This window comes from Schistocerca nitens, chromosome 8 (assembly GCF_023898315.1).
Source record: "Schistocerca nitens isolate TAMUIC-IGC-003100 chromosome 8, iqSchNite1.1, whole genome shotgun sequence".
In the NCBI taxonomy this organism is placed as follows: Eukaryota; Metazoa; Arthropoda; class Insecta; order Orthoptera; family Acrididae; genus Schistocerca; species Schistocerca nitens.
The window spans coordinates 171,435,059-171,446,899 of record NC_064621.1 but is presented as its reverse complement, the minus strand read 5'-3'; positions in this window follow the sequence as shown (position 1 = coordinate 171,446,899).

Below are 11,841 nucleotides of genomic sequence, written 5' to 3'. Positions count from 1 at the left end.
TAAACAGATTCTGGGGGGAAGATGCATGCCGCAGTCAATTTTGAAGAAATCCTTTAGAAGCGAATAAACTATAGAATGGACAGTCATCGCAGACCCCTTCCGCTCTTCATAAGCCCCTCACCATCGATCGGCATTGTAACCAGTTTTCATAACTGAGTACCGCCCGGGCTACCAGATTGGGTAACAGTTTACTATTTGGGCTATTAATGATAGAATTATGAGAAGAGTTTGTAAAGAAATGTAACCATTGCAGTATGGGCGATACGTTTGTTGATCAAGGGGTTTTCTTGGGTGACACAGGAAATCCAGGTTGCCTGCGTTGTGAAATACTGAAATACTGCAACTGCAAAGGTCTAAATGTCTCCAAACAGATGTTTCGCTGTTAACATTAAACAGCTGTAAGTTGGTAATTAGGCTATTATAGTAGTGCGTACATATTTTTAAGTTATCAAAATGCTAATGGACAAATCAAAATCCGTCTTCCTCTTCTTTTTTGCTGTAAACTTATCTATGATTAGGAACTATCATAACAGCACACAGTACAAAAACAGTAAATGACCACAATTACATTAAATTCAACTGCAAGTACGAAATGAACTCATTAACAAAATAACAACGGAACTCAAGTAATGCCAACAAAGTACAATAGTTGGTTTTGGCTGCAGTTGGGATTAGCGATAGTCGACAGTGCTATCGATATGTCGATAGCTTAAGCTAATCGGTGACCTTACTGACCATCGATAGCGCGTATCCTTTGTCACCGTATGACCGAAAATCAAAATATAAGGCGCCTTCAGAAAGTTTCCGTTCGAAGGCTGTATAGTACAGGACTGCTATGCCGCTCAATCAAAATTGCCTTGAGCGTAGAGGCAATCATCCCACCTAAGGACCAGGTTGAAGATACCCATTTGGTAAAACATCGTGTCCTGCTGCTGGAAGAAGTCGGTAACTGCCTGCCGCACGTCCTCGTCCGACAGGAATCGTCGATCTTTCAGTGGCTTCTTTTAAGGGATCGAAGTCGTGATAGTCGCATGGAGAGAGCCCACGACTATAGGTTGGATGCTCAAGTGTCTCCCACTTGAGTTAGCGAAACTTGAGCGTTACGACATTTGCGGTAGGAGGACATGCATTATCTTGAAGCGGTATCAGCCCTTGTTCCACAAATCCACAACGCTGCTTTTCGACATACATGCTGCACTATACGCAAACTTCATTCTCCTGTGGATGTCTACTCGTTTTTCTTCTTCGGCACCCAAGAAAAGAATAACAGAACGTTGGTCCTGTTTGGAAGCATTTAGTCGCCATAGTTCACGTTTGCGCATTTACCGCATGCACGTCGGAAAGACATCGCACTCATGCTGCGTTGCATATACGTTGCAGCAATGCTCTCAGACGGAAAGTTTTTGACCGCCCGTTCTATCTTTCAGTTTCACTACACGGCATCGAGGTCGTATGTACACTCCTGGAAATTGAAATAAGAACACCGTGAATTCATTGTCCCAGGAAGGGGAAACTTTATTGACACATTCCTGGGGTCAGATACATCACATGATCACACTGACAGAACCACAGGCACATAGACACAGGCAACAGAGCATGCACAATGTCGGCACTACTACAGTGTATATCCACCTTTCGCAGCAATGCAGGCTGCTATTCTCCCATGGAGACGATCGTAGAGATGCTGGATGTAGTCCTGTGGAACGGCTTGCCATGCCATTTCCACCTGGCGCCTCAGTTGGACCAGAGTTCGTGCTGGACGTGCAGACCGCGTGAGACGACGCATCATCCAGTCCCAAACATGCTCAATGGGGGACAGATCCGGAGATCTTGCTGGCCAGGGTAGTTGACTTACACCTTCTAGAGCACGTTGGGTGGCACGGGATACATGCGGACGTGCATTGTCCTGTTGGAACAGCAAGTTCCCTTGCCGGTCTAGGAATGGTAGAACGATGGGTTCGATGACGGTTTGGATGTACCGTGCACTATTCAGTGTCCCCTCGACGATCACCAGTGGTGTACGGCCAGTGTAGGAGATCGCTCCCCACACCATGATGCCGGGTGTTGGCCCTGTGTGCCTCGGTCGTATGCAGTCCTGATTGTGGCGCTCACCTGCACGGCGCCAAACACGCATACGACCATCATTGGCACCAAGGCAGAAGCGACTCTCATCGCTGAAGACGACACGTCTCCATTCGTCCCTCCATTCACGCCTGTCGCGACACCACTGGAGGCGGGCTGCACGATGTTGGGGCGTGAGCGGAAGACGGCCTAACGGTGTGCGGGACCGTAGCCCAGCTTCATGGAGACGGTTGCGAATGGTCCTCGCCGATACCCCAGGAGCAACAGTGTCCCTAATTTGCTGGGAAGTGGCGGTGCGGTCCCCTACGGCACTGCGTAGGATCCTACGGTCTTGGCGTGCATCCGTGCGTCGCTGTGGTCCGGTCCCAGGTCGACGGGCACGTGCACCTTCCGCCGACCACTGGCGACAACATCGATGTACTGTGGAGACCTCACGCCCCACGTGTTGAGCAATTCAGCGGTACGTCCACCCGGCCTCCCGCATGCCCACTATACGCCCTCACTCAAAGTCCGTCAACTGCACATACGGTTCACGTCTACGCTGTCGCGGCATGCTACCAGTGTTAAAGACTGCGATGGAGCTCCGTATGCCACGTCAAACTGGCTGACACTGACGGCGGCGGTGCACAAATGCTGCGCAGCTAGCGCCATTGGACGGCCAACACCGCGGTTCCTGGTGTGTCCGCTGTGCCGTGCGTGTGATCATTGCTTGTACAGCCCTCTCGCAGTGTCCGGAGCAAGTATGGTGGGGCTGACACACCGGTGTCAATGTGTTCTTTTTTCCATTTCCAGGAGTGTAATTTCATTTAGGTGACAGGGTGGATTCGGAGCCCCCACCCCCCACCCCTTACCTTTCGCTATGTCCTTGTCTACATGTATAGAAACCATATTGAGCAAGTAGCAAAAGCGGCCAAGGAAAAATTCTGTAAGGAATTAAACTTTCATACAGAAGAAAAAAATCTCGATGATATTGTATTTCTGCAAGAAACGAAAAACGACGTGGAACTTCATTGGAATGATTTGGATAGTTTCAGAGGAACATAAAAGTAAAACAATGGTAATTGAGTGTAGTCGAATTATGTCAGTTGGTACTGGGGAAATTACATTTGGAACTGAAACGATGAAAGTAACAGATTTTCGCTATAAGTTCAAAAACACAACTAACGAAGGCAGGTGGGAGGAGACAATAGGAATAAACGTTAACGCTGAATAAAAGTGAATTTGTTAGGGAGACTTTTCTCACAGCATTTTAAGCACTGTAACGTTATACGGGAGTGGACCACGGGCGACAATGTAGACAAGAAGAGAATTCAAACTTCCGAAATCTGGTGCAGCATAAAGATTAGTTTAATAGATGAAACATCCAACGAGGAGGTACGGAATCGATTCGGAAGGGGAATAAATTTTTTATCCAATATACCTAATAGGAAGGACAGGAAGACCGGACTCACACAAAGGAATCAAGAAATAGATAATTTCATAATGTAGGAAAGGATGGTGAGGTTGAAAACTGTAGGAATCCAAAGCTGAACCGCAGTAAAAAGATGCTAGTGGATGCATTTTCAGAACATACGCCGAGCTGAAGAGACTTGCACAGAATACAGTAATGCGGAGATTTGCAGTAAATCAGTATTCGGAATTATAACAGCAATAACGTCAACAGAGCTTATTATCTCCCTGTTTCATATTACCGATATTACCGTCGTCTGCGTCTGTATTTGATCACAATTTTTCTTTTGTACCATTACTTGTATACTGTAAGAGTGAATGCTGTCTCAAGACGGTTTAGTATTGAGGGGAAGTGTCTACATTAGACGTTTTAGGACATGGAACTAATCGCTCCACGTTTTTCCAGTCGGTATCTGGATACGGTTTTGTGGCAAACATCTTCCAACCATTAATATCGCCTTTCTCATCGTAATCATCCTGTTCTCCTTCAGTATCTCGATTTTCTGCTTTCATGAATACATTATTTTAAATCGCTTTAATGTGTTCATATTGGTATGTGTCTTTCGTCTTTCGGAATAACTGTCCCAATCTCTGAGGCACCGCTATCTCGTCGACCTAAGATAAGGCCGAAAGAAGGTATTCTGTTTAAGTTATGTACTATGACTCAAGTTTGAAATCGAGAACAGATTCTAATGCAATATCTCTGCATAGTATTTATTTATTTTCAGCTGACAAATAAGGTAAGCCATTGTGGGTCGCTGTTGGTCAACGTCAGGCTGTTATACGTGGTAACTCTGCATCATAGATTCACGTTCATTTATGTAGGAGAAAATTGGAAGTACCGTGGAATGGTTCTTATTCAGATGCAGATGAGTACATACTTGGAGAAAAAGCTTCAGTGTACCATGGATCACTAGCAGCATGAACTAACACAAGTTAGTGTCACATGTTGCTTTCATGAGTTTATTTACTTACTAGGAGATACCCATAAAAACGATATTAATTTTTAAAAGCTATAGAATTTCAAACTGTTTACAAAACAACCTTATCCCCTTCAAAATCCTCTCCATTTCAACTAATACATTTGTCCCACCACTGTTCGAAACGTTTTTTGTAGTCATCGTTAGAAATGACTGACAGTTCCTCCCTTATTTTTTTCGCGACAACTTCAATGTTGTCAAATCGGTGTCCTTTCATGCTCCTCTTCATGCGTGGAAGTAAGAAAAAGTCGCGCAGAGCCAGTTCAGGAGAGTAAGGTAAGTGGGGCAGCGTAACCATGCCATTTTCAGCCAGAAACTATCTAACAGAGATGGCTGTGTACGTAGGTGCGGTGTCATAGTGGAAAAAACAGTCTCCTGTCTGCCAAAAATCTGGTCTTTTTTTGCGAACACTGTTGCGCAATCTTCTTAAGACTTCCTAATAAAAGGTTTGATTCACGGTCCGAACCTAATGTTTCAATATTTCCTTCGATTCGGGCAATTGATGGATGTCCAGAACGACGTTTGTCATCAATCGATATGTCGCAATTTTTAAATCGAGCACACCACTCGCACACTTGGGTTTTTCACATAGCGTCATACCGAGCGAGGTTGCGCAGTGGTTAGCACAATGTACTCGTATTCACGTGGACGATAGTTCAAACCCGCGTCTGGCCATCCTGATTTAGGTTTTCCGTGATTTCCCTTAATCGCTTCAGGAAAATGTCAGGGTATTTACCCCGAAAGGGCACGGCCGACTTTCTTCTACCTCCTTCCCTAATACGACGGGACCGATGACCTCGTTGTTTGGTCCCCTCCACCTAATTAAGCAACCATAGCGTCAGCTTGGTAAGCTGCTTTCAACATTGAAACAGTTTCAGCAGCATTTTTGTCGAGCAGGAAAAAAAAATTCCATAGTTGCGAGTCCGTTTTTTTCTTTTTGGCTACCCCATCGTATGCATTTTATCCTATACTGATAAGTGCATGATCTTATTACCCATGTCATCTTATTACCCCGAGTCAGATAGCGTTAATAATTCTCTTGTGCCCATTAAAATTTTCTTTTTCATATCACTATAATACCAGGGCTTGCACATAACTATCTCTGAGAGTGACTGATGCCTCAGCACAAACACACGTACCTTTCAGTGGGGTCGGCATGTTGTTTCGAATTTGAGAATGTTAGTGGTATAGGAGGGCAGCACCCCCCCACCCCCCCCCCACCCCCTCAGGTCAGTAATTATGTACCACATCTGCTTGCGTCTAGTGTTATCCATGCGAAGGTATAAGAACGTTTTTCGAACTATTTGCGAATTTTCTAAGTTGCGATGTGGGAACTAGCCTGGAATTACCGGGTCGGATCTGGTAAACTGTCTAAAAACCACATCCAGGCTGGCCGCCGTATCGGACCTCGTCGTTAATCAGCGAGGCACATTCGCAATGGGGCTGGCGCGCCTCCCCGACTCCCGGAAGCAAAGTGTTACGGTGCACTATTTGGGCGTGTGACTGTTATTACAAATATTGCTTCAGCAAATTTTTAAATATAAAAAACTTTATGTAGCTAACCCTTCTAGAACACGTCACAGAAAGTTTCCAATTTGCCAGGCGGCAAGCACCGAACGAGATCAGTAATCGTATCTCACGCGTTAAATGCAAATTACCGTTCTTAAGACGCGAGATGTATCGAAAGGTAACAGAGTTCATTTTATGAACATAATGTAAGAAGCGGTTGAGCTAAGGAGCTGTTGAACATCAGCGAAACTTCACTTAATATCCGTGATCCAAGACATTCAACAAAACAAGGACATTTCCGCAAAGGAGGAAACGTATAACGGTCACATGCGAAAAGCCGATTACAATACATCCGACCACATCCGTGAAATTAAAGGGAGGGAGGTATATAATTCGTGCAATCAAGAACAAAAAGCGTCGGTGGAAGAGAATCCTATAATATGTAACCTAGCATCGCCAGAAAATCGTGGTTTATGGTTTGAAATGGCTCTGAGCACTATGAGACTTAACATCTATGGTCATCGGTCCCCTAAAACATAGAACTACTTAAACCTAGCTAACCTAAGGACATCACACAACACCCAGTCATCACCAGGCAGAGAAAATCCCTAACCCCGCAGGGAATCGAACCCGGGCGCGGGAAGCGATAACGCTACCGCACGACCACGAGCTGCGGACGGTTTATGGTTTGGAAAGGTATCATAAGATCGGTTAGAAATCCGAAAATGTAGATTTTCATCAGTCTTGGTGGCGTCAGGCCATTTGAGTGAAGGCGTTATTTATTATTTTTTTAAATAACATCTACTCCATACAAACAAAATGCGTGCTCGAAGTGCTTTCTTATACCATATCTTTCCTTTCAGTGCGACAGATCCATGACAAGATTTGTGAAACCATTACAGAGTTCCCACCGTTGATGAAAGTGTCAACAAAACAGGTTTTTATGTTTCCCTGGTCATCAGGTGCAAAAAGTTTCTGAAAAATGGGGAGAGGGAGTCTGCAGGTGAATTGTTGACACGCCATTACCTGTTCCCATTATCTGAGAAGACACTTTTGTGCAACCAACTCATCTAATAAAGGACTGTCATGTCAATCGGATTTATTGGACAATATGAACACATAAAAAACACAGCTGTTACGTTTCTAATTAAAGGTAATAATCCTATTTAATACCCCTGTCTCTATCAGTAGATCTCTTTGTTCATCCACCTCCATAATTTGCAGTTTTACTACGAACTTAACCGCAGATCCATGTATCGAAACAGATTCGTGAATGTTGGCACGTATGATACAAGTATGCAAGCAACGACATTTTGCCCATTACTTCTGAGTCTATAACGTTCGAAGTGACACGTGACAACAGTCATAGGGGTACTGCCGATTCAGAATACTTTGCAGAGACAGCGTTGTATAAGACACAAAAAGCGGACAGATTTTGCGTGTTTTATGTCAGTTACTAAACGAACTAGGAAATATGTGCACTTGTTTCTTTCAGTGAAACATACGTTAATATACATGGAGTGCTGCAATTTTCTCTATGCCTTCGGAAGCACTTATGATATTAACAGAGGGCTTTCAACAAACAGCAGAAAGATAATTACTTCACATGTCACATGCAGGTTATACGTTTGAAACAAATTTCTGGTCAACAACTGACCTTCATTCCACATATTACTCCTTTCCACTAAATATAATAGCGTGTCCTGTGTACACGATTCAAACAAACGTAAATTATAAATGTTTCCATTTTGTACATCAAACTCTACCAACTGCATTTTCAGACGAACAGTTGTTTCAAACTAACAAAATTGTGTGAAGAAGTAAGAAATACACACATCAAAAAAAGTTTTTCATCACCTCGGTTCCGATACTTCCGGAACCGGTACAGAAAATTTGAATAGAGATCAAAATAAAAATCATTTCGGCCCTTTTTATTGCCCATGAAAACCACACATTGTATGTTGTATCACCATACAGCGAGACATTCAGAGGTGGTGGTCCAGACTGCTGTACACACCGGTACCTCTTATACCCAGTAGCACGTCCTCTTGCATTGATGCATATCTGTATCCGTCGTCGCATACCATCCACAAGTTCATCAAGGCACTTTTGGTCCAGATTGTTCCACTCCTCAACGGTGATTCGGCGTAGATCCCTCAGAGTGGTTGGTGGGTCAAGTCGTCCATAAACGGCCCTTTCCAATTTATCCCAGGCATGTTCGATAGTGTTCATGCCTGGAGAACGCGCTGGCCACTCTAGCCGAGCAATGTTGTTATCCTGAAAGAAGTCATTCACAAGATGTGTACGAATGCCTCGCCAATATGCAGACGATATGGTTGTACTATCGGTCAGAGGATGGCATTCACGTATCGTACAGCCTTTACTGTGCCTTCCATGACCACCAGCGGCGTACGTCGGAGCCACATAATGCCACCACGAAACAGCGGGAAATCTCCACCTTGGTGTACTCGCTGGACAGTGTGTCTAAGGCGTTCAGCCTGACCAGGTTACCTCCAAACACGTCTCCGACGGTTGTCTGGTTGAAGGCATATGCGACACTCATCGGTGAAGAGAACGCGATGCCAATTCTGAGCGGTCCATTCGGCATGTTGTTGGGCCCATCTGTACCGTGCTGCATGGTATCGTCGTTGCAAAGACGGACCTCTCCATGGACGTCGGGAGTGAAGTTGCGCATCATGCAGCCTACTGTGCACAGTTTGAGTTGTAACACGACGTCCTGTGGCTGCACGAAAAACATTATTCAACATGGTGGCGTTCCTATAAGGGTTGCTCCAAGCTATAATCCGTAGGTAGCGGTCATCCACTGCAGTAGTAGCCCTTGGGAGGCCTGAGCGAGGCATCTCATCTACAGTTCCTGTCTCGCCGTATCTCCTCCATGTCCGATCAACATCGCTTTGGTTCACTCCGAGATGACTGGACACTTCTCTTGTTGAGATCCCTTATTGGCACAAAGTAACAATGCTGACGCGATCGAACCGCGGTATTGACCGTCTTCGCATGGTTGAACTACAGACAACACGACCCGTGTACGTCCTTCCTGGTGGAATGACTGGAACTGATCGGCTGTCTGACCCATTCTGTCCAATAGGCGCTGCTCATGCATGATGGTTTACATTTTTGGGCAGATTTAGTGACATCTCTGAACAGTTAAAATGTTTGTGTCTATGATACAATATCCACAGTCAACGTCTATCTTTAAGAGTTCTGGGAACTGGGGTGATGCAAAACTTTTTTTGATGTGTGCATTTTCAGGGATTTTGAAACTCATTTTAAATTCCGATTATTGTTCCTTGATGAAAAATTTAACGATCGTTTTAGGTAGTAGATGAAAGAAGTTACAAGGTTTGTTAAACCATTAGTACCTGCACTGGCAGAAAAGGAATGTGTTATGCCATGAATAGCTTGATCAACACTACGAAAGTTAGACCGTGCCATTTAAATGGCTGTAGGGTACTCTCTATAGACGAATAACGGTGTGAGTACAGGATGAATATAGTATACCTCCAAGATTACTGGAATTTTCAGGTCGAGTTCTCAAGACAGTATGCACTTGCATCGTGATCTTCCACGTTATCACCCTCGAACAAACTTTGAGAGAGACTCAATCGTTGACAAGAGGGGAGTGAGAGCATCATATCGATGGGCTGGACAGACGGTTAGCTGTAGTGCAGTCACTGCAGGTACCGAGTGAGGTGTCACAGTGGTTAGAACACTGGACTCGCATTCGGTTGAAACCCGCGGCTATCCACTTTTAGGTTTTTCGTGATTTCACTAAATTGCTCCAGGCAAATTCCTGGATGGTTCCTTTGAAAGGACACAGCCATTCCTTCCCCATTCTGCACACAGTGCGAGCTTGCGCTCCATCTCTAATGACCTTGACATCGATGGGATGTTAAACCCAGTCTTCCTTCCTTCCTATTATCACTGCAGGTGGATTGGTGACGATATGTTACTTATGTGCAGTAGTGGATATACACTATTTCATAATGTTGTGCAATATTTGACACCCTATTGTGTGTGTGAGACGGAGGGAAGATAGTTTCGGATGATATTCAGCCACGCACGAGAACGCCATTAGCAGAGTTAGGCAGCAGTATATGTAGTCAGACAAAATTTCCGTGTATGTAAGGAGATCAGTGGATAAATGGAATTTATATGGCATCCCTTTTCAAATCGTGTACGCCCTTTACTGACTTCAGAATTCACCAACGCAGCTATACCTCTACGTCCAGATTGGTGTCCATGACCAACGCTTCCACTGCAGCGAGAGGGTCATCATCTGAATGAAGCAGGTTAGTCGATTACAGATGAACAGCCACAAGATGTGACGGGCCTACATATCTCCAACGACGAACTAACCACGTACAATTGCCCTCTTACAAACTGAGAGCAACACTGGTCTTGTAAACGCAAAACGCAAGGGGAGTATTTTATGTTGTAAGAAGAATAAACGCTGGTCCTTCCAGAAGGGCTACATCGGCAAAAGGTGCCTCGCGGCGCAGCCGTGTTGTCTGAGGCGCCTTGTCACGGTCCGTGCTGCTCCCCCCGTCGGAGGTTCGAGTCCTACCTCGGGCAGGGGTGTGTGTGTTGTCCTTAGGTTAAGCAGTTCGTAAGCTTAGCGACCGATGATCTCAGAAGTTTGGTCCCCTAAGACCTTACGACAAATTTACAAATTTCCAATTACCGCGAAAAGAGAATAGGTTGCTCGACTGTGTCCGACGATTAGACTGTTGGCAACAGCTGAAATTCGAGCTGAGATTAGAGGAAGAGTGTCGCCATGAACTACTGGGATCTTGAGTTGGGACCTAGAGTTACCATGTGTTGCTCACCACTGTAGCCGTAACATTGATGAAAAAGACCCATTACAATGAAATGAACACCCTTAGCTGCTTACAGGCGTTGACATACGTCAACGGGGACAGATGAAAATGTGTGCCCCGACCGGGACTCGAACCCGGGATCTCCTGCTTACATGGCAGACGCTCTATCCATTTGAGCCAGCGAGGACACAGAGGATAGCGCGACTGCAGGGATTTATCTCTGCCACGCCTCCCGCGAAACCCACATTCTCAACGTATTGTCCCGCACTACGTTCGTAGTGCCCCCGCCCATTATACTCATTACTCGCGGCGCGTTGCCGATTCCCGTAAGAGTTCGAGCTCTGTTTGTGCGTTCGCACAGAAGAAGAAGATGGTCAAGCGGCCGGTGAGTTTTAACTATATATTCGGACATTTCCGAAAGGACAGATACCATCAGTGACCATGCAGCTAGTTAGAATGAAATTACAATGGAATGAACACCCTTGGCTGCTTACAGGCGTTGACATACGTCAACGGGGACAGATGAAAATGTGTGCCCCAACCGGCACTCGAACCCGCGATCTCTTGCTTACATGGCAGACGCTCTATCCATCTGAGCCACGGAGGACACAGAGGATAGCGCGACTGCAGGGATTTATCTCTGGCACGCCTCCTGCGAAACCTACATTCTCAACGTATTGTCCCGCACTGCATTCGTAGTGCCCCCGTCCATTACTCGCGGTGCGTTGTCCGGAAGAACAGATACCATCTTAGTATATATATAGTTAAGGCTCACCGGCCACTTGACCATCTTCTTCTTCTGTGCGAATGCACGGAGCCCGAACTCTTACGTAAATCGGCAACGCGCCGCGAGTAATGAGTATAATTTTTTCACTGGTAAATCAGATCGTCCACTGCTTGGACTGTCACACACCAGTGCACTCAAGGGGCACACAAACGTACTGTAAGCAAACATAATAACATAGTGCCAAGCAACTACG